Consider the following 21,702-nt stretch of genomic DNA (forward strand, 5'->3'; position numbering starts at 1 on the left):
AAGTTATGCTACTTGGATGATTCTTTTGTCATAACTTTACAAGTGCAACAAGTGTTCTATATTGAAGATCCTATTGAAGTGGGGCTACATTATATTATGAAAAGGGTTCTAAGAGATTTATATGGCCTTGAAGATGAAGACTACCCAAATATTGAGCAAGTTTATTGGAGTGAGCTCAATGACTATTCACATGATATTAGTGAATCACATAATGAAACATAATCCATTAATTGAGCAAAAGATGATAAAGCCATTGAAACTATGAATATACTTTCACATTTGTTAGAAGTCCAAGAAGATGAAGAGCTAGAAGAGGATTCAGATATAGATGATACCTATTGGGATTGAATGGATATTAATGAGTAGAAAAGGTTTTTTTTTTTCATTTATGTTATCTCTTATTTTTGTAAATGCCATTGTTGATATTGAATGGTGTAGGAAATTTTGGTTTTATTATCTTGTGTCTCCATTTATATATTAATGGTGCATATTTAGTTGATTGTGTTCCCTTCAAGATTAACTATATTTTAATGTCATGATGTTTAATATCTCATGATCAACTCTTCATTTTTATCTTAATACTCTAGAATTTTTTTAATAATATTTCTTACTTTTTTTTTTGTAAGGATGAGTTTCAGGAAGTTCACGTAAAGTTCCTTGAGACTCTAGCTATTTCAAATGTTATTCACAGTAATTCTAATAGGTATAATCTTAATATTAGTAATTTTTCTTTTGTTTTAAGTCAAAGGTGGGTTTTAATTGAGAAAATTATGAACTTAAACTATATCCATGATTTTATTTAAAATGATTTTGTTCACTAATTTTGCTTGTTGAAAATTTTAAGTGCTAACGTCTTGCATATAACCAACATTATAGGTCACATATCTAGTTTTGGCATGTTTAAATGTGTATAAAAATTTTCAAATACATTTTGGCTCATAACTTTCTATAGTAAATATTATTTTCATGATTCACTAGATTTTGGCATTTTTAAAAATGCAGGAAAATCTTGTAAGCAAAAAAAAAATTCTAAATATTAACAATGAAGAAGGCAAAGAATTTTATGAAACTATGGACTATTGCATCTTATTTGCAGACACAACATCGTTACGTAGAAGTCAAACTCAAGTAATATGTAGCACACATACAAGATCATGAGTTAGAGGAATCAACACAAATAAATCATGATGAAGACATGAATGAAGTGCAAATGGAGCAACAAATGGGCCTTGGGGTTTAGCAGCAAGATCTAGAACATACAAATTTTGAATACCAACAAAAAATAAATCAAAATTCAACCATGGAAATTGTGCTAGCTTCAGCAGGAGTGATGACAATAGCAATAAGGATGTAATTACAAGCTCAGCATGTCCAATTACTATATTCAATATATAATTATGTTTATAAATATATAATGTAGTTATAATGATTATATATATAATGTAGATCCTTCTACATGGGAAAAACGTGATTAACCAAGGTTCTCAAACCCGGACCGAGTATCGACCCAGAAAATGTTAGGGGTCAAGGGGTTCAATAGGGGTCAACAATTTTTATTAAAAATAATTTAAATTTTAGTTATATATGATTCAAAAAATCAAATATCGAAGAATAAAAAAATAAAAAAATAAAACATGACTTTTAAAATTTTAAGTAAGTATTCTACATAAATAAATTTTGAAGTACACCACATTTAAATTGTGGAATGCACCAAATAACATAAAAATAAACTTGTACAAAATCAATTGAAAAACATAAAAATATTCAAGTAAGAAATAAACAACTAAGAAAACCATAAAAAAGAAGCATAAAAATATTCAATCTTCATAAATTCAAATACATCAAATACCATAAACATAAACTTGTTCAAATCTCTATACATTAAATTATAAACATGAAATAAACAACTAAATAATCCATAATTAATAAACATAAAATTGTTCAATCTTTATAAATTAAACATAAACATGAAAGTTGAAACATAACACAAAAATATGCTCAAATGAGTCAAATCTATAAACTTGGATCCATGCCACGATTGTCAAAATTAGGAGCCCCTCCTGACGGCCAATATTTTGAATCATTGTTTGCATTACCGACTTCAACAAATTACTCTAAATTCTCTTCTTGATCAACAATATCAGCAAGAAGAAGAAATGAAAAATGCTAGTATTAATGTTATGAAACTGCTGTTGCTTAGCAAACTCATAACATTATATAAACATTTTTAAAACATTTAATTAAAGCCATACAAGTAATAAAAATGATGAAAGGTTTAATAATTAACACTTTCAAGGTCTCTTTGCTTTATAAGAGTCAATCGCTAATCGACGGCAGAAACTTTCTTTTCGTTCATGATACATAGTGATCTCATCCATTACTTTGCCACTATCACTAGGTTCTCTACACATGCTTGTCTTTTCAATCAAATTAAGAGACCATGGACAATTTCTGGAGTATCAATAAATGGTTTTTCGCCATACCTAACAACAACAAAAATAAACAATTAGTATATTACAAAATTCTTATCTTTTCTATCTCATCCATTATTTCATCACCATACCTGAAAGCTGGATTCAAAAAGTAAGTTGTAGCATAAATATCATGAGTAAAATGCTTTCCCCATTTATTGTCAATGATATTAATATATGGAGTGTAAAACTTCTTCTTGTTTCCCAAAGTAGCCATGATTCCTTTACAAATACTAGTCATGCCTTCATAAACATAACCAAGTGAAGGAATTTTGTGGCTATCCACAATACACAAAAGCTTGATTATAGGTGCTGCAATCTTCACCATAAGCAAACAATCATCCCAAAATTTATTATCTAAAACAATATCATTGACATCTTTTCTAGTGACACTTCTAGATAATTTGTTATCTCTGTAATGCTTACTTGTCACCAAAGCTTGCAAGTCATGCTTATGATCATGAATGCTCTTTAAAGTAATAAAGATGGTGGGAAAGCAAGGTATCTCTAGTAGCACAATTTCTTTCTAACCATCTTTTTTTCCCAATAAAGGTAACAAGAAAATATGGTTATAAACAAAAATAGTCACTTTTGAAGCACGGTTTACAAGCTCGACTACATGAGGCATTTTGCCAATGTCTTTCAACAATAAATTCAGGCAATGGGCTGCACAAGGAGACCAATAGATGTGCTCATATCTCTCTTGCAATAATTTTCTAGCTTTAATGTAGTTTCTCACATTATCAGTAACTAAATGTACCACATTAGAAGGCCCAATCCATTTAACTATTTCTACAAACAAATTATACAAGTTTGAGGCATCCTTGACAATATCTGATGCATCAATAGACTTGATAAATGTTGTTCCAATAGGGCAATACACCAAAAAATTAATTAAATTCATTTGTCTCTGATAAGTCCAACCATCACCCATAATTGTGCATTTAGAGTTAACCCAATTACTTATATAACCATCAATCAGAAGTTGACATTCTTTCTTGCAATATGCTAACAAATGAATTCTCATATCATTGTAGGATGGGTCCTTATATCCACTACCAATCATAATAATAACATCCCAAGCCGACTGAAAAATAAAGAGACCGCAACACATTAAAAGGAATGCATGAGTCTAGAAACCATCAAGCGATTGCCATATGAATTGCTTGTTTGCCACATAGTACACTTTGATACTAGGTTGAGACCTTGAAGTAGTTTTTGGAATCATATCATCTCTAACTGGATCTTTTGCCTTTCTTTTCCCTAGTAGTTTCTCAAAGGCTGAATTTTTCTCTTGTTACTTTGGTGGAGGATTTAAATCTTGTAACTCTTCATCATCATCCCCTTCAACAACTTTATATGCATCTTCACATTCTTTCTCCTTTTGCTTTAAATAATTAAGATGCGTCAAAAAACTGCTCACGAACATCACGTGGAACCTTTTTACATGCCGCAATATTGCCACGAATTTCAGCTAAATGGTACTTCATCCTGTTAATTCCTCCACCTTGATATTTGGATCCACAATAAAGACATTGAAATTGGTTTCTTCCTTGATCATTAGTGGTTAAAGAAAAAGGGTCCTAAGAAAGATCACTCTTTGAACGAACAGAGCTAGAGATCGATGATGATTGTGTATTAGGCTCCATTTCCTGAAAAACAAAATTCAAAAGATAAAAAAAATTATAGTATGTATACATATTACATCTTGCTATATTGAATATAATAAATATAATAAAATACAAAGATCATGATATTTCTCATTATGGTTTCTTTCATGGCAAACTAAATGATAACAAGGTAATGCTTTCTTCTTGTATGATTTGTGATGAACCAAAATCACCAAGGAGAAACATATCTAGAGAGACTTTGGTTTTCTGAAAGTGCACATTCAAATCAAGGCAAAGCAATTGTCAGATAAATTCCTCTTGTTCAAAGTTTCATTGGGGTTTTATGTTTTCCTATTGTAAAATTTTGATTAAATATGGAAAAGAGCTAAACAATAAGTTGATTATTTTCTAAAATTCATGTCCAATAAAACAATCATTATTTTCTAAAATTAATGATTAAATACATGCTATTAATCGGCTGCATGATGCCACCACTATTTAGTATTTACCACTCTAAATCTATCATCATTTTTATTTAAGAAATCAATACAAAAAGACACCATGCCTTTCATGTTTATCAAGCTTAATGAGCACACAACCTCATGTTTTTTTGTTGTTCTTCTCTTGAATCAATGATTTCACTCTCCTAAAAAACTCTAATGCTTCCTAAAAACTCTAATACTTCTTTTAAGAAGTTCACAAACATTGAAAAACATAATCAAACAAAGGAAAAGCAACCACCTTTAATGCCCAAAATCATGTTGAGAATTTCCTTCCTCTTTCTATCCAAAAACCTCTGTTGACTCCTCAAAGCAGAGACTTAATCTATGAAAAGTGAAAAGAAAGTGAGTGAGTTAAAAAACCAAAAGAAAAAAACAATAGTGATCTAATGCGGAAGCAGAACTCGCCTTGAAGATAAGAGATTTCAAGCTCCAATCTTGCAACATCCCCTTGATGTCGAGAAGTTGGGAATGAGTGATTCAATGATTATCAGATTCTGAGATCTGAAATTCTAAATAACCTAGTCTTACAATTTTATATTTTAAGCCCCAAATATTAGTATATTATAAAAATATAATAATAATAATTAAAAAAATTATTTTGTGCAAACTCGGGCTAGTAACCAGGGCGGATCACCAGATCACCGGTCCGATCGGCCGGGTTGCTGGTTCAGTCCTAGTTTTATTAAAATATGGTTTTCTATATTAGATTATACAAGCTTTAATGCCGGGTCCGGGTCAATCCAGTCCGACCGACTGGTCTGGTTCGGGTCTGAAAAATATTGGATTGAACAACAATGACGGTAGTTCATGCACGGTTCGAGAAGAACCAAAAGCCAATATTTCTAAATTAATGAAATTAGCCAATATGACCTGATGATAAGACTTGGAGTGAGTTTAACAACTTCTTAGGAACATTGGCTCGAAAATCAACACTCGCACCTATTACAATGACTAATTAGCAAAAAATGCTCACAAAAGAAGCATAATGGGAATATGTTCAAGTTTTGAATATCCATGCTTTTTTGTTATGTAATTACTTCTTTTCATATCAAACATTTGGCATGTTATTTTTATAATTTAATTAAACATAATTATTTGTGAAAAAAATACATAGTCTCTCGAGAAAGTAAAAAGTGGGGTTTGGCAACTATTGGAGATGATTGGAGGGTATATAAGTGTAGGGTGAAGAAAGAACATTACTAGAAGTACAAAACTGATAAGCTTAGAATATTGAATCACCCACAACATGTCGTTGAAGTTATATTCAAAGAATTATTGAATTACTAGAATTTGACTAATGCAAAGGTATGTAATTACAATTTTTTTATATTTTTAATTGATTTTATAATGTCAAAACTACTTTCTCTAAGATTTGATAATAGTAATGGAAATCTTTATGTAGAGAATCATTGAAATAGATGCCAAGAACTGAAAGAGACAAACAAGTATGCACATAGCCGGCAAAAAAAGTTTTTCAAGGATAAGAAAACAAATGGTAAGAATACATGTATTTTTTTCTTATTTTAAATTGATATTCCTATTATGATTATTATTGTTTTGGTGACCTTGACTACAGTGGTAGACTCAGGAATTTGGTCCAGCCCGGGATTAAATAAAAGTCAATGTTAATATTAATTACAAAATGCATGGACAAATTTAAAGGACAATAAAGACTAGGAAAATATTTAATATCAATAATAATATATGAATAAAGTTCAAAGACAATATATAGTAAGTGAAATAACAATGAAAAATACAAATACAAACTACGTGCCAACACTTGAGCTACTCTTGGTATTGCTATGATCAAAAGGTACTAATTGAATTCTATGAGTTCGCATATTTTGAAAATACTGTAAAATATCTTCATTATGATTTCATAAAATATGTCTTTCTCAATATAGAAAATCAAGCTATCAATCAAGAAATCATCCTTTATTTTGTTACACAAATCGGTCTTTGATAATATTCATTGCTGAAAAAACTCTTTCAAATGAAACAGTTGAAATAGGTAAGACGAACACCAACTTAATCAATTGATAAACTATAGGAAATATGAGATGTTTTTCTATTTCAACCAACTTTATAGCAAGTTCTCCAATGCTTCCTAGTGAAGAAAAATCAACATTTTTTCTCATGCCATATATGTACATCTCTAATTGATCTACCAATGCCATTCAATCCAATTCTGAGAAATCTTCAGGATAGAGCTCGACAATATGAACTAATTTAATAGAATGAAATCTTGAAAATGATTGTTTTGGATCATGGCAACTTATGCAAGAAAGTAATTAAATAGTAGATTCTAAAAAAAAGACTCTTCATATCTTGCATAATCATATCAAGAACCTACCATAACAAATAAATAAAACAAACATTAATCAATAAACATGTAAATTTTAATAACAAAATAAAGTGAAAGTGATATAAAAAATACTAACTGAGTAAAAACGTCAACGCGATAATAGTGCAAATATATAGTAGTTTGTTTCTCACGTCTTGGACGACAGCAGACCAACACACTATCTTCCATATTATCTGACATATCAATATCACTTTCAACACAAAACTCTAAAATAACAACCAACAATTTATCCCATCTATCATTTCTCAATGATTGCAACTTAAACTTGACACCTTCAACCATGTCTAAAGCATTCACTGCATTTTGATTTTTCTCTTGCAAGGGTTTAGAAAATAATATGAACACAAATTCAATTCTTTCCATACAATCAATCAAACCCAAAGCTACACCTTGTTGGTTAGGGTTAGTTCCATCATCATGAACATTTCCAGCAACATCCGTTACCGCTGACCACATCATTAGAAGATGAAATATTGTATAATAATGAGATCCCCAATGTGTGTCCCCAGGTCTTGCAAAGCTTGTCTCTTGATCGTGGTCTCTACCGGTAGAATCACACCATTTTCTATACGTGTAACTATATTTTCATGTTGGCTTTGTTGAAGTACATCAATCTTGATCACCAACAACAATTAATTGAAGTTGATGCACAAAGCAATGCACATATCTTGCATATGGATTATCCTTCAATATGAGTGACTTTAGGCCATTAAATTCTCCTCGCATATTAGAAGCTCAATCGTAACCTTGTCCTCATAAACTTGATTAGGGAAATCCATATTTTGCAAACAAATTATCAATGGCCTCTTTCAAAGTCTGGGATGAAGTGTCTGTCACATGCTCTACGCACAAAAATCTCTCAATCACTTGTTCACGAGAATCAACACATCTCAAAACAACACCATTTGTTCCTTCACTAGAATATCTCTAGCTTCATCAACCATAAGTGACAAAATCTTATCACCAATGTCTTCAATAATGAGTGATCTCACTTTTTCAACACAAGAATGCACCAAGTCCTTTTGAATTTTTGGAGCAGTCATTTGGTTATTCCCAGGAGCATTTGCTTTCAATGTCTTGGCAATCTTATCAACACGTGCACCATACCAATAGAGTAGCTCCAAAAAGTTACCCTTGTTCACGGAATTTGAATATTCATCATGCCCCTGAAAAGCTAAATCTTGTCTTAACAAAAATCGCACAACATCTAGAACTTCCGTCAATTTAACAAGATAAGCAATTTCCATTTCTTAACTATGTTGTGAGATCTTTTGTGTGACACTTTGTCTCAGGTTCTTGAATAATTCCAATTTATCAGCTGCAAAATTAAGAATGCTAGTAACATTTCCTTCATAATCTCTAAAAGTAGAAATAACATTCTTACAATTATTATACCCCATTTTGGAAAATGCATCCCTCCCTCTTTACAATTCATAAGTTGTTGGTTTAAACAAATAACACCACAAGAAAAATGCAAAATGCTTCTCCACGCTATATTCCAACCACGGAAAAGAATCAAATCATGAAGGGTTGAAACACCTATACTAATTCCCATATTTCTTCTTAGGAAAGTTGTGAGTCCTCGGTTGACATGGACCTTTTGCTACATAAGATCATCTCACCTCGTCTCCAATGTTGCCATCATGTTTCTCAATTGGCATTCAAGGCCCAGGATCCACAATTAGACTATTTGGATCAAACTCAACTCTTGCTCATTTCAGACTTCAAGATGTGGTCGCATTGATGAAAGCAAGTCTGGAAGACCAGAAAGAAAACTCCAGTGGTCCCCAGCTAGATGTTGCTCCGACATTATCATCTTTAACACTCGACTCGGTGCTTCTTGGTCTTATAGTAAAAAACTTATCCATATTAAATAACCTACATTAAACAAAAATCTCAGCACATTAATAATTTTGAAAACCAATAATCTCAAGAAACTAAAGTTACTAAATGAATAAACTAACAATTTTCGGCACTTTAACTAACTTCATCTCAACAAGCTAAACAAATAAAATAACAAATTTTCACAATTAATAAAAATATATATTAACTTAAATTAACATAACAAATTTAACAAAGTTAAGAAATATGTTAACTAGTCTTACAAATTAATAGAACAGTCAACAAATAAATCCACAACAAATATATTAACTTAAATTAATATATTTTTTTAGAAATTACAAAAAGAATATTTCGGATAATAAAATATATATATATATATATATATTTGGAAATTACAAAAAAATAAAATTCCTTGATTTTTTGAAAGTACAATAAAATAAAAAATACATTCTGCAAAATAATTTTCTGACTTATTTATTAATAACTCACCTTCTTTTCACAACTGATAGTGACTTTGGTAGACAATGACGGCGGAACAACAGGCAGTGGTTTGGTGGTGGAAGTTTGGAGGGGAACTTGGGGGGAAAGGGAAAATTTGAGATATAAGGGTTAGGGATTTTAATTTTGGGGAAAAATAATGAAAGGGGGCTGCTGAATTTTGGGGGGAAAAAGTAAAAAAGAAATGACGTTGTTTTTTTTATAAAAAAATTTACAACTCCTTCATCTTCTCAGGTGCGTCACTCTCCAATCTTTCGGTACCCTCAGCCCAACCATAGTTGGACTACGTCCCAACCACGGTTCCAGCCCAGGTTCCCTCTCCTTAGCCATGGCTGCCCTCTTCGTCAGCAGGGCTTAAACCTTGCCAAACGGAGTTCTTCCAAGGTTTTCGACTGGCCAGCTCAGGCTTCAGCCTTGGCTGCCAACTATGTGGGTCCGCCACTACTTGACTATACCTATTATGATTAGTATCATTAATGAATTTAATTTTGTAATATTTTAAAAATATTTAATTACATTATGTCTTTTTATTGATATGATAGTTTCTATGTGTGGTAATACATTTGATTCTTTTTAGATCATATAAATGTCCGTGCTAATAAAAATTATGTTTTCTTATTTGGAATTAAAACAACAAGATGCAAATTATAATAATGAGCTACCAACTAATTCTGCTCTTTTTGGTGAAACTCGAAAAGGACAACCATACAAGAAGATTTACAAGGAATCCTTTAATGGCACTAGCAACAAGATTGTAAGGATTTCTTTTCATTTATATGCTTTTAGAATATAATTTTCTAGAATGTGATATTAAATCTTACTTATGGTCAATGTATCATTAGAATAAATTTTTACTAAAGTTCTTATTTTATTATAGTCTCAAATATAGCTGTTCAATCGCAATGAAGCAAAGAGAACCAATCTATTGATGCATTTTCTATGGTGATGGGAGGGACACGACCACATCATGTTATGTTGTATGGAAGGATTATTATACCAATAGATTTAAAAGGAAAATGAGTTAGTGGTGAATCTTATGTAATAATTTCTCAAAGTTTTATTGAAAACATGAAGGAATGGATGAGAGAAGAAGTGAGAAAAGAAATGAAAGAACAACTAGCAGTTTACAAATCATCTATGTAGCAACAATTTATTTCTATAATGTCACAACTCCAAGCCTTGAGTACAGGAATAAATATTAACCAAGTTCTTGGATTTAATTTAAATTTTGGTTCCCTAAGAGATGCTAATAGTGTACCAACTCAAGTAATATGTGCATGAAATGTATCCTCCGCTAGTAGCCATGAACCTCGGGTACTTTTTTAACAATTTTTATTTTAGTTGATATCATTAGGTCGGAATATAATTTCTAGTATCATTTTACATTGACAAATTTTATTATAGTCATTAAATAATTGTGCAAAATACAGCATGCATAAATAATTTTCTTCTGTGTTTCCAATCCATAACGCAGCTACGACGAGCTCCCTACTAAGGGAAGCACTTTTAATGACACCAAATGCTCATTCAATAGCATTATGTAAAGATGCATGGTGAAGATTAAATAATTCACGTTCATTTTAGAGTGGATTCTTTGAATACTCCTTCAAGTGATATATTTCCCCTCTATATGGTGTGATAAACCCATTTTTCAACATGAATTCAACATCAATAAGACACTATATTCCTAAAAATAAGATGAACTTTTGTTATTACATTGTACGCACATAGAAGGTGTTTTATATAATATTATATCATATCAACAAGTACCTTCTAGAATTTTAAGAGAACAAGCTCTAGATAATTTGTTTTTTTATAATTCTCGAATCAGATGTTGTGTCTTCCCACATAGGTAAAATAGTGAAATTTAAATCAAATGCACATGTAGCCAACACTGTTTGTGTTGGGTACTCTTTTCCCCCATAATACCTGGGAGCTTTTGCACTAGAAACTTTTACATGAATATGTGTTCCATCAATGGCAGTAACAAAGTTCTGACATTAAATGCTATATTTCATTCTCACTATACACACAGTTGCGGTAAATTGTAATTTAGTAGACATTTGATTACCTTGAAGTATGGATAGAATCTATTGTTGTTGAATATTTCTAAATGTACGTATTTATGCATCTTTTGGTTGTGTTAGAAATTTATCCTCCAACTCTACTATTTCGTTTAATACATTATGAAAATGACTGAAAATTGTCATGGTGCAACAATGAAATAAGAAAGATAGTTCACGATGAGATAGATTATTACCTAATAAATAAAGTGTTTTGCAACTTGTTCCTCAACAAGTACTTGTAAAGTTGATCAAAGACCAGCCTCTCTAACTTACATATCACACAATCCTAGAAAAGTTGTAGGACACATTCTTATTATGCTACGGTAAAGATCACTCTCAAGCAAATGTGGCATTGGTTCATCTCTTACTCGGTTTCCTTGAAGCCATATTTCATGAGTGATTTAAGTTCATTCCTATGTCTCGCAATCCAGCTAATTATAGTAAGCTGCTGTGAAATAGTGCAATCTTTGAAACTCATGAAAGGATTGTCTAAGATAACAAGAGCCGAAAGAATTTTAGCCAACAAATATTTTTCATCGGTCACGTAAACATTAAAAGTTTAACAATCTAAATGCGAGTTAATGATGAAATTAACAAAATAATCATAATAATAATAATAACAACAACAACAACAACAACAATAATAAGAAAACTAATTATTTTATAGAAAAGTTTCTTTAATAATTAATTATTCTTTAACAATAATTCTTTATTATAATTAATAACTTTTAAAAATTAATTATTGAATCTGTAGTTATCTTATTATTAACAAATTCTAAAAATTAATCATTGTTAACTAGTCATGGGTTTGATACTATTCAAGAAGAAATTTCTATTCGTGGATTGAGGGGAGGCAAGAAATTCATCTTGCCCTTAACTTGTGAAAAGACGAAAGGCTAAGGAACATGTGACCCTAATGACATAGGCAATCACTCACTCCATCTATTATTTCACTATCTTTCTCACTTAACTCCTCCTTCTCCCAATAGCCAACCCTCTATCTCAAGCTTTTTCTATGAGCCCCCATCAAACAATGGCATAACATTATTATCGCCTGCACTCCTGACAAACAAATCTATGTAAACATCACTACCAACATTTACTCCTAACAAGCATATCTATCTAAAGTGGTTAAGAAGGCTTGGCAGATTCATTCAAAAACATATAATAACAAATTTTAAAATACACAACAATCAGGCCCTATTTGGATGCAAAATAAAAAAATATGGCATAATTTTATTATTCAGGAAATGCAAGTGATTATTACAGAAATTATGGCATATATTATTCCTACAGAATGGGTGTTTGGGTAACAAAATAAAAAAATATTACAAAAATTATTACATATTTTTTCTTACATAATGAGTGTTTGTTTTGCATAATAAATAATTATTACATAATAAATATAACCGTTGGTAATTAAAATTTGAAAAATAGCCGTTAAAATATAGCCGTTGTAAATATAGTCGTTATAATTATAGCCGTTATCATTTTTCCCTATTTTTACACAACATGATTCCTTTGCATTATACACATAACTCAAAAAAATTCATAGTTGTAACCATTGTTTCACCATGGATTCCTTAAATCTTTGGAGGAAAAAAAATGAAGAAGATGATCTACTCATGCTAAGCAATTGGTCAAGGGAATGTCCAGCACCTTCCAGAAATGTAGAACATCACACATCCATTCTTACAGGTGCTGCATATGTACAAAAAATTCTTCAAGGTCATGAGGAATGTTGCAAAAGGGAATTTCGTATGGAGCCTTATATATTTCAAGCACTGGTTGATCGTTTAAGAGAAAAATCTCTCCTCTGCAACTCAAAACGGACAATAGTCGAGGAGCAACTAGCAATGTTCATGTACACTCTAGCTCATAATGCTAGTAACCGTGATGTGCAAGAGCGATTTCAACATTCTGCAGAAACGGTTAGTCGATATTTTACTAAAGTACTTAAAGCTGTTAATCGACTTGCTCGTGAATATATAGAACCTCCATCGACACTGACATCACCGGTTATTCAGAATACCCAAAAATTTTTTTCCATATTTCAAGGTAGGAAAATCTATATATTATGAAGTTTTTTGTGAACTTTTTTTATCTTTATAAATGTTTATATGTTTGTTTATTTTTTAGGATTGTGTTGGTGCTATTGATGGAACACATATTCCAATCACGATTTCTTTGGATAAGCAAGATCCTTACAGAAACAGGAAGCAAACGTTATCACAGAATGTTATGGTTGCATGTGATTTTGATCTTCGTTTTGTATATGTTCGAGCTGGTTGGGAAGGTTCTGCTTTTGACGCTAGGATTCTCTAACGTTCGATTGAACAAGGTTTTGAAGTCCCACGGGGTAAATATTATCTAGTAGACACAGGATATGCTAATACCCCGAATTTTATTGCTCCATATAGAGGTGTCCGTTACCATTTGCAAGAGCAAGGTCGAGCGCAAACTAGACCGACCAATTATAAAGAACTGTTTAATTTGCGACATGCGTCATTACGGAATCATGTTGAACGCATCATCGGCATTTTAAAGATGAGGTTTCCAATCCTTAAAGTAGCAACTTTCCACCCAATAGACTCTCAAACTGATATAGTGGTTGCTGCTTGTATGTTGCATAACTTCATCCGTATACATAATGGTACAGATGCTGTTGAGGATTTCGATAATGAAGCTGAAGAAACTATTGTTCCTAATGGAGATGAGTCATATGGAGAGGATGTTGACACCATGAACTCTGAGCGAAATGCAGGTGCTCGTAAAAGAAATGAAATAGCAATGCAAATGTGGAATGATTATTGTATCTATCGCCGAGATTGACCATAGGTGTGTGGCAATCATAAAATTATTTCTTATCCATTGTATCGCCGAGTACCGTTGAATGAATGAATCTTGGGTCTTGTTCGAAACCATTGCCTATACTGAAATAGCATTATAGAGTATATTACAAGACAAAAGGATACTTATTAACAAATTCATGCAAAAAAAAAGACCTACAATCAAAATTACACATAATGGCAACAAGTTCATAATCAAAACAAGTTCATTCGATACAAAATTGTGCTTATGAAAACATTCAAGTTCAAGATAACAAGTTCATAATCATCTTCTACTCAATTTTGGAGAACATCATTTTGAGCCATGGCACTTTATGATCTTCCTGAAGACATAAGAAGAGTTCACGATAACTCTTATCTTTAATAAAAATTTGGGTAGCTTTGAAAATTTCTTCTTCAGTGAAAATGCCACTCATTTGATTGAACACGTTCATGCAATCTTCTATTGTGTGTTTTTCCACTACTTTAGTGCCCTTAAGAACTTCGAGATATTCTTTGTTCTCGCGCTCTCGAAATGCAATGTATTTATCCATATTGAATGATGAATCTTGCGGCTTTTTCCCTTTTCGCTCTCTTTTTCTTTTGTGTCCATCTTGATCTCTTAGTCCCCAAAGAATTTCATTGCTTGAACTTTGAGTTTAAGGATTCCGTGGTTGAGAACTAGGTGGTTCCACTTGCATGATATCATCATCCTCAGTCTCGTGTGTAGGTGATTGTTGCCTTGAATCGGTTGGAGTAAAAACACTTGGACTTGTGGTGTGCACAGGTGATTGGGAGATATCTTCATAATCTTCTATACCACGAGACCGTTTGCCTTCAGCATATCTCCCTACATTTTAAATATATAATATGTCAGTGAAATACAAGTTTATAAATGTAAAATATTAGAAACTATATGCTTACCCTCATAGACCTCCTGCAATGCCATGAAATATGGAAACGGTCTAGTATGCCACTTCCTTGCATCTCGATTCCTCTGTTTGATTTTTTTCAAATTAGATGGTTGTAATTTATGAAACCAGTCATTATGTATGTACATACCTCTAGTAGTGGTGCCCAAACATCATCGAGGGAGCCGATACAATATGTCTTTCATAATCCCATCCAAAGCCACTTAATTCGAGAAAACCCTTTTTAGAAAGCTTATAGGTTTTTTTCAACTCTTTCTCTAATGCTTTGACTTGGCTTGTGGTGATGCTTGGAATGGAAAACTTGGTTATCATGTCGCGTACCATCTTGTTCCATGCTTCTTTGGTCCATCCATTTTTGTGAGCAGTACGCGAGGAGTATTATACTCACCTAATAACTTTACTAGGTGAGCCTTGTGTATTTCATTCCACTTTGCCCTAGTTTCATGTCTTCCTTCACTTGCCATACCTTCACTTGCCATAACTAATCAAGCACTGTAAAATGTAATGGTTATACTCACATAGCTAATCAATCAAAATCTTTTTTCACCATTGATGGTTAGACAATTAAAACTTTCAATCATGATGTTTAGACAAGGCTGAAACATTTGTAATTTAAAATCACTAGGTGATTACAGCAGAAACGACACACAGTTATCAAAAAATCAAGAAACATATTATTAGCAGATCATTAACACCACTATGAATATCCTTAAGCATTAAGAAGACAACACCTTAAAACAACAGCATGCTTGCCTTGGTTTTGGTTTTGGTTTTGGTTTTGGCCAGCTACTGCGTATTTTTTGAATTTGAATAGATCACATTTGTCATATACTTGTTTTTTTATCTTTTTCAATGACAATGACAAAATAATATTAAAAAAATAAGATTGATGACTTCCATGCCTATATGGATTTTATAAATTCATACTAGCAATGATTTTGAGCTTTAATTTTTCATTTTTGTAAGTTGAACTTGTCATATTCTCCAAATTAGATAATATTTATATTTGCCTTTTTTTACTTTATTGAGTAATGCTTTTTTGTTCAATTTGTTGCCAAGTTTGACTTAATCACCCAATGCATTGAATACACAGAATCTTCAATCATGATCATCATCTTTGCTTACCAACATGCAAAATTAGACAGATGAAATCAAATCCTTGCTATTCCAAAAAGTTGGGATGTTGAGGCATTCTATTTGGACAGACAGGTGGGGTTTCACACATGAAGATAAGTCATTCGAAAGTGTGCTAAAACCCAATATGTATGATTGTGAGGCAATGTTCCAAGTGAACTTCATTCAGAAAATCATCTACTCAATACAACCATCACCTGATCTTGCAATTAACCATAATCACAAACCTACTCTCCTACAACAGGATAAAGTTCACAAATAAATATATTGTTATAAAAAAAAATCAACATCACATAACCACTGATGGTTCAACAACAAATGCTTTTTTCATCTTTATGAACAGGACACCTTCAACAGCCAAGACTTCCAAGACAATACCAACAAAAGAAAAAAAAAACCTTCATCACAATTTCCTTCAACACTCAAGTCATTACAAATTTACAATGACATTTTTGCTTTCAGTGACAAAAAAATGCAAGCACATGATATTGAAATTCAAGATAGGACTTTATTGAGATTTCAAAGTCGGGAACATATTTCCGAGCATGGTTTTCATAGATGAAGAAGGGCCATAGCTACAACATCAACCACTTAACTCATTAAAACATAAACATAATTGCTATTTTAATCGAAACATAAAGTTAAAAAAAAACAGGATAAGAAGTTATTGATCATCATATGGAACAATCCAAAACCACAACGACACCAAAACAATTCAAATCAAACCTTTCTAAAGGAAATCAAGATCAATCTTTTCTCTGAATAAAATCACGATCCAATGGAAGCATAATATACCAAAAAGTAAGCATCAGCTTTCAAAATGATTCAGCTATTCTTGGAAATGAAAGCATGACCATTAGACAGAGAAGAAAGAAACAAACTCGAAAGAAAAAGCTCAACATACCTCTTCGTTTTCGTGGCTTAGATCAGCCGTAGATCAAACCCTAAACCTTGTTATCGTGGCTTCAGGCGTCAGCGTGGTCGCTCATTAGCCGGCGACACAGCTGTCCGAGGTGGGAGGATGCTTTGGATGTTCCACTCCGGCGACGGCTTCAAGCTTCTGGGCGTGGCAGTCGGCAACGCATCATATTGAGGGTCTGGATCTGGTGAAGCTTTTTGAGAAGAAAGGAATTGGTGTGAAGGAGAGAGGGTGAATGAAGGGCCACGACTTTCGTAAGAAAAAAATATTCCAGTCCCCCTGAAATATTTTTTTCTGGCAGAATCCCCATATTATGGCATATTTTTGGGGTGTAAATTTGGTACCCAAACGACCATTATGCCATAAATCCGTGAAAATATTTTTTTTTGCCGTAATGTACGGATTATATAGGATTTTTGGGTTATCCAAACAGGGCCTCAAACATTAAAAAAAAATCACATCCTAATAAGCATATTAGTTATGAATTACGTAAATTCATAGAAAAGGAAAAAAAAAAATGAAGGAATTCCTAGTTGATCCTTCAATGCTTTCTTGAGTTTAACTTGAACCCTAGAACACCCTCATTGTTTGCTTTCTTATATATTAAAAGATAAACAAAGTAATTTAGCAAAATGAAGAAGGGTATTATTGTCATATAAAAATATAAAACCTTCTTAACCCCAGTTCCACAGTGTTGACAAACCATGGAACCTCCATCTTATCCTCTAAACGTTTAGGGTGTGTTTGGTTCGGAAGTTGTCCACCGAAATGGTGAAAGTCTTGAAGTGCCACTTCAGTTGAAGTGTTCAGTTCCATGTGTTTGGTTGAAAGGGAAAGTGTCAAATCATTAACTACTTTTTTTTTAGTTAGTGAAAGTGAAAATTTAGAAAATGATGGAAATGAGATTCTACTCACCATTTCATGATGGGTGTGAGATTACCTCTTTGTACTTGTTGGGTTGAGCTTATAGTTAATTAATATGATAATTTTTTAAAAATAATTTTTTATAAACAATAAAAGATAAAAAAAGAAAATAATAATAAAATAATTAAAAAAGGGATAAAAGATAAAAAAACAATAAAAGATATAAAATAAAAAATAATAAAAGATAAAAACAATAAAAGATAAAAAAATAAAAAAATAAAAACATAAAAAACAATAAAACCTAAAGATAATAAAAATAAATAAATAAAAATAGGTGATTTTAACCACCCATCTGAAATCATATGGCTGAAGTGGCAACCGAAGTCTCACTTCGACCAAAATTTTTCCGAAGTCCAAGAGAGAAGTGAAAAGTTTTGGAAGTGGCAACTTCCGCACTTCGGGCTCTACTTCAATGAGCCAAATAAGCGGAAGTGTCACATCAGCTCCCACTTCCGTCACTTTGACCTCTACTTCGATGAATTAAACACACCCTACTCTCTCAAAACTCCTCAATCAAAACTAGAGGTGCAAATTAGGCCGGTACGGCATGGGCCCGTTAAGGCCTAGGCACTATGCGTGCATGGGCTGGCTCGGCCAGGCTTCCATTAGTGCCGAGCACCCGCTCGCCCATCTGTACGGATGTCCGATTAGCCCGAGCCATTGGGTTGGGGCATGCTGGGCAAGATATTACTTTTTAATTTAATTTCAAATTAAATAAATTAAAAATTATTTTAATAATAATAAAATTTAAGGAAAAAATAGAAAAAAATCTAAAAAAATTATTGAAATTTAACATGAAATTAGAAAATATTACATGAAAAAAAAATAAAGACAAACAAATTATTAAAAACTAACTATTTCATAATAAATAAATAAATTACAAATAGATATAAAAAAACATTGTCGTTTATTTAAAAACTATAAAAAAGCACATAGAAAATGCAAAACTTCGAATATCACTCCATTAGTCTATTTCTTCATCAATGCGTGTTGAACGCTCGGATGATGTAGCGCCCTCTCCGGTATCACTACTAGTATCATGTCCTTGATGTTCTTGTAATCTATCTTCTGCATCTACCCAACCCTTCAAACATATGCACATTTGTCTTGTTGCTTGGTTCATTCAACCCCTCTTATCATCAGGTACCCTTTTTTATGCACTAAAATAAGACTCTGATGCTATTATAGATATCGGTGGGGTTAGTAGATCACGTGCCATGGCAGCTAGCATAGGATAATTATGTTTTTGTGCTTTCCACCATGACAAAATATTAAAATTATTAATTTCTTCGGAAGTAAGAAAGTTATTAAAATAATTATTTTAAAAAATAATTAATTCATGTAAAGAACTAGCATTAGAAAGGAGGAAGAAGAAGAAGCAGCACCACTTGCAAATTTTCTTCTAATCATATTTACAAAATGTGCTGCGGAATTTTTTTTGGAAGATGAAGAAGGATTTTCAAAATTTGTACCCAAATTAGAAGTTCTTCTATTTCCTTATATTGCATTATATTCATTATATATTTCATAAACCAAAGAACGATAATTATCTTTATAAAGAGAATGATCAAGTCCCATGTTTTCATCATAAAAATCAATTAAACAAAAAGTGCCATCAATTTTAAAATGCGGATCAATAATCATTGATAAAACCAGAAGAGGGTTGATTTTGAAAAATATTTTTATGTTTTAATTCCATAGAAGCAACAATGGGAGAAAAATTAGAATCATGTCTATATTTTGAAAAAATTTCACTAATATAATACAATTGATAAATACTCGTAAAAGTAGTAGCATAATAAACACCGGGAAAAAAAATTAGTTGCGGTATTAAAAATTTCCAAAAACTCCTTTATCATATAACTAATTTCCCAATCATAATTAGTAAGTCCAACTTCGGGAAAATACTCATGGCAATACATTGTAAGAAAATCTTTATAATCAAAAGCATAATCCAACATTGCATAAATTGAATTCCACCTATGGGCAACATCGGAAATAAATTTCTTATATTTATTTCCCATTTGCTTACAATATCTTTTAAATTCATACCTTCGATTTGAAGAATTTTTTGCATGTAAAATAGCTTCTCTAACTCTACGAAGATGAGGATGAATAATTTTTAAACCATCTTTAACACATAAATTTAAAATATGACAAAACACAACGAATATGAAAAAAATTTCCTGAAAAAATAGGATTTAATTGCATTTTTAACATTTCAAAGGCACTATTATTTGCAGAAGCATTATGAAGAGTAATTGAAGATATAAATTTTCAATTTTATCTCATTAATAGTGCTCATGATATAACCGTCAATATTACTTGCGGTATGTTGATATTTCAATTCAATAAAATTCAAAATACATTTTTGCAAAGTCCAATTATTATCAATATAATGAGCGGTAACGCAAAGATAATCCTAATTATTTTGAGAAGACCAAATATCAGAAGTAAGAGCAATTTTAAATGAACCTTTAGAAATTTCAAAAATTAATTTTTCTTTATATTCTTCATAAATAATAAGACAATATTTTCTCATAGTAGTTCTTGAAACGGATTTATAATTTGGACTAAAACTTCTAAGAAGCATTTTTTAAATGCGGGATTTTCAGCAAGGTAAAAAGGTTATTCTGCTTGAACAATAAGTTTTGCAATTTCTTTGCTTGAATGTTCATTGTTAAAAACAAAAAGTTCCAATATTTGAATTTGCAAAACTAATTTGTGTTTGGGTAGGATCATTTTGACTTGTAGCATGTTTGTCGGCATGCTTTTTCAAATGAGACGCCCCCTAGAAGTTTGACAAGAAAAATCTTTTTTTTTTTTTTGCATTTTTTATAAACTGCACGAGTCCCTTTGCTTGGAAATTCCACAATATCATAAAATTGCCATAACCCCGATGTGCTTGCTTGAGGCCTCCTATAAAATGCTCCCATATTAGGGGATTCAGTAACAGGCTCATAATCTAAATCAGCAAAACTTGCGGAGGTGTTTTCATAAAAATAAAATGGTGCATTGTCGAAAGGAAAGTTGGGAGAGCTAACCATTAGGGAAAACAAAAAAAAAAGTTTAGAATTACCTCAATTGTTTTAAAATGAATTGATGATGTAAATTTAATTGGAGCCTTTGTATAAATACAGTTAAGGAATTGTCAAATTGATGAAGCACTTAAGCCAAATTTTACAACTTCAAATCTTGAACTTGAAGGGATTGAGAACTAAGAGAGCTTGGATGCTTGAGAATTAGAATAAGAATGAGTAATTTGGTGTGAATAAAGTGTTAGTGTTTAGGGGTATTTATAGGTATTTTAAATTTTTTTAATTCCAAAAATATCCTTCTAAACCAGCCGTTTATTGATGTTGGAAAGGGTGAAAAAGTAATTATAGCTTTAAAGACTAACATACCCTAAAAACTAGCCGTTTTATAGTTGTTGAAGGGGTTAAAAATGCCATTTCACATGTTTGAAATGGTTTGATGAAAGGAAAAACTTGGCTGGCCACCAGCCTCTCCAGGCCCTCCATGTGACCGATGTAGGTCGTGCCAAGCACGACGCCCAATGGTTGGCCCACTTGGGCCGTGTTGTGCTAGCCCTCGTGCCTGGGCCATCATA

This window comes from Dioscorea cayenensis, chromosome 16, assembly GCF_009730915.1.
Source record: "Dioscorea cayenensis subsp. rotundata cultivar TDr96_F1 chromosome 16, TDr96_F1_v2_PseudoChromosome.rev07_lg8_w22 25.fasta, whole genome shotgun sequence".
Classification (NCBI taxonomy): domain Eukaryota; kingdom Viridiplantae; phylum Streptophyta; class Magnoliopsida; order Dioscoreales; family Dioscoreaceae; genus Dioscorea; species Dioscorea cayenensis.